This window comes from Triticum aestivum, chromosome 5D (genome assembly GCF_018294505.1).
Source record: "Triticum aestivum cultivar Chinese Spring chromosome 5D, IWGSC CS RefSeq v2.1, whole genome shotgun sequence".
Taxonomy (NCBI): domain Eukaryota; kingdom Viridiplantae; phylum Streptophyta; class Magnoliopsida; order Poales; family Poaceae; genus Triticum; species Triticum aestivum.
The window spans coordinates 358,896,301-358,902,202 of NC_057808.1; positions in this window are offsets into that span (position 1 = coordinate 358,896,301).

Sequence of the window (5,902 nt, forward strand, 5' to 3'; positions counted from 1 at the left end):
AATTACGGGGCTGTTTGGATTGTGACAATGTTTGTCTTATGTTGCCACATTATTTTTCCCACACTTGCCACACTTGCCTAACTTGAGTTGCTCAAATTGTTAGACACACTTTGGCTTGCCTAAGGGAATCTTGCCACACTTTTTGTGTCTATGACATGTGGGGTTCACTGCTAATAAAAAAATTCTTGTCTTAGGTGTGGCTAATAAAAAAGACTTATATTTAGGAACGGAGGGAGTAGAAAATATAAATAATAATGCATGTTGGGGCAACCCACGTTTCCGATAATTTTAGCCGTGGGCTTGTTCACAATTTTTACGAGGGGGTGGTTGTTCATTTAATGGAGGGACTTGTACCAGACTTGAACGATACAAAGTGCGACCTGGCACACCGTAACACCACTTGGAACAAGCGGGTAGCTATCTCAAAAAACAATCAACAACTAAAAAAACGGCGACCTGGCACGTAGTACACAATTTTAAACGATTGTTTTGATGGAGTGAAAAAGGAAAACTACCCCACTACGTATATATAGGCCGGAGCCTCCGCGCTTGCTTGCTAGGGTTGCTCTATTCACACACTCTCATCCTCTCCAGATCTAAACAAGATAGGGGTGGTAACACTGTCTTTCTCCCTTCAAAAAACACTGTCTTTCTATCCTCACCGCTGGTTACAGATCCGGACGTATCCCCCTCCGCCGGTGAAGGGGAGGAGGGGCAGCGTTTAGGCCGTCGTCGACAGCGAGGGAGGAGACCCACTGCCGGCCGCACCGTTATCTCTGGCCGAGCGCCGGCGCGGGAGGTCCTCCGATCCCTTCGTCGTTGCCCTAGTGTGGGCGGATCCGGCCTCCCGCCGCCCACCTATCCACATCCCGACGACCTTCAGGTATATCTTCCTTCGAAACCGCCTTAGCTCTACTTCCCCAGCTCGCTACGTCGCTGCATGTGCATCATTTTCTACCTCTCAGCCCCTCTCGATCGGATGGTCCAACGTCACCTATTTTTTTCTTCTATTGTTAGAGGTAAAGCTACTTCATGGAGTCGAATCTTGTACTTGGTTCAAACAAGAAATAAAGTGGGGGTGGGGGAATTTAGTATGTAGTACATCGGACTTGGTACAAACAGGAAGGAAAGGGGGTGAAAGTAGTACAGACTGGTCATCCAACCGGTCTCTTGGTCGAAAAGGGAAATATAGGGGTAACGCTGTACACAGTGGTATGACCAGGACTAGATTTGCTATCCACACATAGGAGTAGGTGGCTAGAGTGAACAAAAATGGGACCAACCCAGATATGTTTCTTGGATGTTTGTTTCTCGGGGCAACAAACTATGAATCACCACTTTATGCCCCTGTTTAGGTACATGGTGCTGGACTGCTGGTGCACCCACTGTCCCATGCCCTTATACCAAATATTTAGCTGTTCTTAATCTAATGCCCCTGGTAAAAATGAAGCCATGCCACTGTTATAAGCCATGACAAGTTTAGCCAAATGTTTTTGCCTGTAATTGTTTGAGACTCTGACTGTTTCCTCTGTAGCTTTTTGTGCAAACAGGGATATCCATTTCACCTGGTTGCTGTTGTGACCTTTTGGTGCACTGCACAAAACTCTTCTTAAAAGAAGTGACTTTTGTGCTGTTTAACTGGAATGTCAGAATGGAACAGTTGGTTCATTTCGGTGGAACTGCACAAAGGGAGATCTGTGTTCCAATCCTCATCATCCATATTGGCACCATAACCTTCCTTTAGGTAAGAATGATATTTAATGCATGTGTTCATCTCTATTTTGCGACTGCCATGAGAAAATAATGCTATTTTTTACTAGTACACTTGTACTCCCTCACTGACAAAACCAATTCTGAAATAGAAGGCCAATCATGTACTTGGTTTCACCAACTGGTGAGGAGAATGAGAAACAGAGCATGAAGAGGAAGAAGAAGTGTAAACAGTGCCAAGGCGATCTTGCTGAAGCCAGAGGCCTCAGTCGAGGCCATTCAAGGGCTCCGGCAACGACTACCTTACATGTGAGACGATCCTCCAGGTAGCCCTTCCACTTCTGCTGTCTCACTTAATTAATTAGGAGTACTTAAGTACCACTAATTTATTGCTGCCTAATTTTCCTGTCGGAGTTAAACAAATCTTTAGTAGCACCCTATGCTGAATCATGTACGTGTGTATGTTTGTCTATGGAGGTGAATCATGTGGTGGAGCAGGGAGGGAATGCTAACTTTACCCATTAAGATAATGAGGGTGCTTCTATTTGTTAGTGTATGTTTCATCAACTAGTCCCACTATTACAGTAATCTCACTCTCTCAATATATGTGCCAACAGGGATGCTCGATTTTGGTGGAACTGCACAAAAACTTTGGGTGCTTCATTGCCTCGACAGCTTCCTTCCTTTCCTGTTAGTCGCTAATCTCGGCTTGCATTCTTCCTTTGCTGTCAGTCGCTTGGCTTATCTCGGCTTCCAGTCAAAGGAAATAGTAATTGATATGCTACCTCACACAGGTTGGTACTGGTCTTTATCCTGATTATTGTGCTTGTCATATGTATTGGTAATTTGGTATTGTGCTACTGTTTGCCGATTTCATAAAGGAGTAACTTGGAGCCTGAACTCGCAGGCAAATCATTACATCGGGTGATTTCAGTAGAACTGCACAAAAAGATCAGATGGACAGGTACTTATGCTGCTGCTATGTACTCCAAAGTTCACTCAGACAAGCATCGATGTTGACAAGAAGAAGTGCCTATATTCATTCGAGTATCAACCGGCGTCAACCAATTGTCAAACTCCAAGTATTAGGAGAGTGAACGCCAAAAATATTGCTTGGCGCATAGCCCAGAAAAACGCAGTCCAGTCTTTGGTCCCAACTTGTGCCTTTTGGTTATCGGCACATATGGTAGCGAACTGTATGGCATGGAGTCTAAAGATTCCAGACAAGTTGGTTGACGCGTATATTCATCTGGCACTTAATCAGTCTGCACGCCAGGGATGCTCCATTTCAGTTGAACTGCACAAAAAATTTGGGTGGTTCATTTTCTCAACCGCCTCCTTTCTCGTCTGCAATGTAGAATTTTGGCGAGATACAGGACCAAGATGAGCCAGTAAACTAGTTGGATGAAAGTAGTGGCCAAGTTGCTCAAACCTCCCTCGGCACGAGGCCACTATTTGAGGATAAACCTACAAGCAAAGTTCAGATTGTCTGTGCTGCCTCTTATGTACTCGAAAGTTTACTCGTACAAGCATTAATTTTAGCAAGAAGTACCTCCGACTGAACACCATTTACCAGTCTGCAATGTAGAATTTTGGCGAGCTACAGGACCAAGATGAGCCAGTAAACTAGTTGGATGAAAGTAGTGGCCAAGTTGCTCAAACCTCCCTCGGCACGAGGCCACTATTTGAGGATAAACCTACAAGCAAAGTTCAGATTGTCTGTGCTGCCTCTTATGTACTCGAAAGTTTACTCGTACAAGCATTAATTTTAGCAAGAAGTACCTCCGACTGAACACCATTTACCAGTCTGTACCCTAGGTAATTAAAGTTCGTCCATGGATCATATTGGCTGTGATCTCAATCATTTGGATGCATAAACATACTGAACATGTGTATATCTGAATCTTTTTGTGAATTATCTATGAATATTGTTGTGTGATCTATCAATCATTTGGATCCATAGACATGCTGAACTTGTGTATATATGAATCTTTTGAGTTGTTGATAGTGAATGTTGGCTATGAATATGAACGTGTCCTGTGAACCTGAGTTTGATACGAATGTTTACCTTTTCTGTTGTGCTTGTGTGTGAACTTGTTAGTATGCCTACTGTGGGGTATGTGACGTGTGGGTGTCAACGGCACACCTTCTTCCCGAGAAGAATTGCACCTGCTTTGTTAGGGTAGCAACGGCGCATCAGCTCTTTTTAATCTTTTTGCTCTGTCTTGCCCCCTCCCCCGCTCAACCCCTGCCGTAATGTTTTCGGCCTCAAAACAAACATAGTACTGCGTTGTTTTTGGGGCTGGATGAAAAATCGAGTGCTGGTTTCTGTAGGTTGGCCCGCCCAGTAAATGGGCTGCTGGTCCACCGTGGACTGGGAGGCTAAAATACAAGTTGTATGGTGCAGAGGCAAGTAAAAAAATGCCATCGAGAGCCATCCACTGAAGAAAAAAATCGCTCCTGATGTGCTTCTTCAGTCGTGCCGCCGGCCCCCTCTATAATCCAGTTCGCTCGGGGATCTGGTATCATTTTTTTCCAGAGGGCGAACAAGTATCAGCTAGGCCTAGGTTTTGTATTTTAACATGCGTAGCCCACGACATACGGGTGACAGTGGTTTCAACTTATTTTTTGAGTTCCATACCGGCCTATGGGATTTTTCTAAAAGATCGGCAGCCCAATGTATTTTTTTAACCACATTATATATATTTATATTATTACTATTATCGTATATTTTATAGAGACTTATATATACATTATGAAAACATCCCACGTGTTATTAACTTATAAAAGTAAATGTTTAACAGAAGTTGGCAAGGAAAATCCTGGTTGTTTTTGACTCACAGGCAAGGAAAATCCTGGTGATTGCATACAAAAGCTTGCGAAGATTTTAAGGACCAATGTAATAATAACGCGCTCATTCTTATTTTGAGCAATAACTCGCTAATTTGTTAATTATGTATATAAAAAATGTGCCTCTCCGGTTTATTTTTGCTATTAATTGCTCCTTCTAACATAACATTATATATATAACGAGCCCAGCTAATTCGTGTATTTGAAGGAAGTGCAAATGGGCTGGGATTTCTTAGATAATATAAATGGGCCGCATTGACGCGAAATTATTTGTTCACCCAGCCCAGCAAATGGACTGTACATTCTAGAAAACATGGGTTAAATATATGCCAAATTTTTGCAGGCTGACATGTGGGCCAATAGGTCGAAGCCTATGCAGGGCGTTGTCAACTTGGTCGGCATGGACCTTCAATCTCTCGTCTTCTTCCTCCAGCATCGCCGGGACCTCCTGGTCCGGCCTCCGGCGGCTAAGCGGCCCTGCTTAGCACGCATCGCTGCGAAGGTCTACCCCCCCCGCCGGCCAGGCTATCCCTCCACCCCTCCACACCTCCTGTTATTCTCCATCGACTGCAGCCCCACGCCGCACCAGAACCAGTTATAACCCTTCTCCGCCACTCAATCTGCGACTCCACTGCCGTGTCTTCCCATCTTCGAGTCATTCCCGTCCGGGGCCTCGCCGTCGTCCACCGCCTCGCGGCGCTCGGTGCGGCGTGGTCAACAAATGAGAGTCTTCGGAAGAGGACTGTACGTGGAGAGCCTGACGGCTGGGACCCACGAGGTCCATGGTCGCACGCAAGGAAAGATCGTCCTTATTAAGGTGGATTTTTTTTCCTCCACCTGACAGCTGGGACCCACCGGCCGTATCTTCGCACGGAAGGAAGTGCCTCCTTGTTATGCGAAAAAAATTATTCCTCCCGTTGACAGCTGGGACCCGTCAGATTTGGTGGCTGACTTGTGGGCCTACTAAGCGGACATGTACGCAGGGCTTTGTCAACTTAATCAACAAATGATTCTAGCAGCTCGACCGTTGGATGTTAATCCAATAGCCGTGCTCCTTCTTCAACCTCTGTTCTTGCTCCTGTCTCCCGTGGGCGGCACCGCGGCTGTGCTGCCGCGCACCCGAACCAGTCAAGTTTCCCACTCCTCTCCATCTGCAACTCCACTGCCCCGTCTTCCCCATCTCCGGGTCGTTCCAGTCTGGGCCTCGCCGTCATCCACCGGCCTTTGGTGCGCTCGACACGGTGTGGTCAACATGGTCAACAACCGAGAGTCATCGGAAGATGACTGTACGTGAGAGGCTGACAGTGGGGACGCACCACGCCCATGGACGCATGCATGCAAC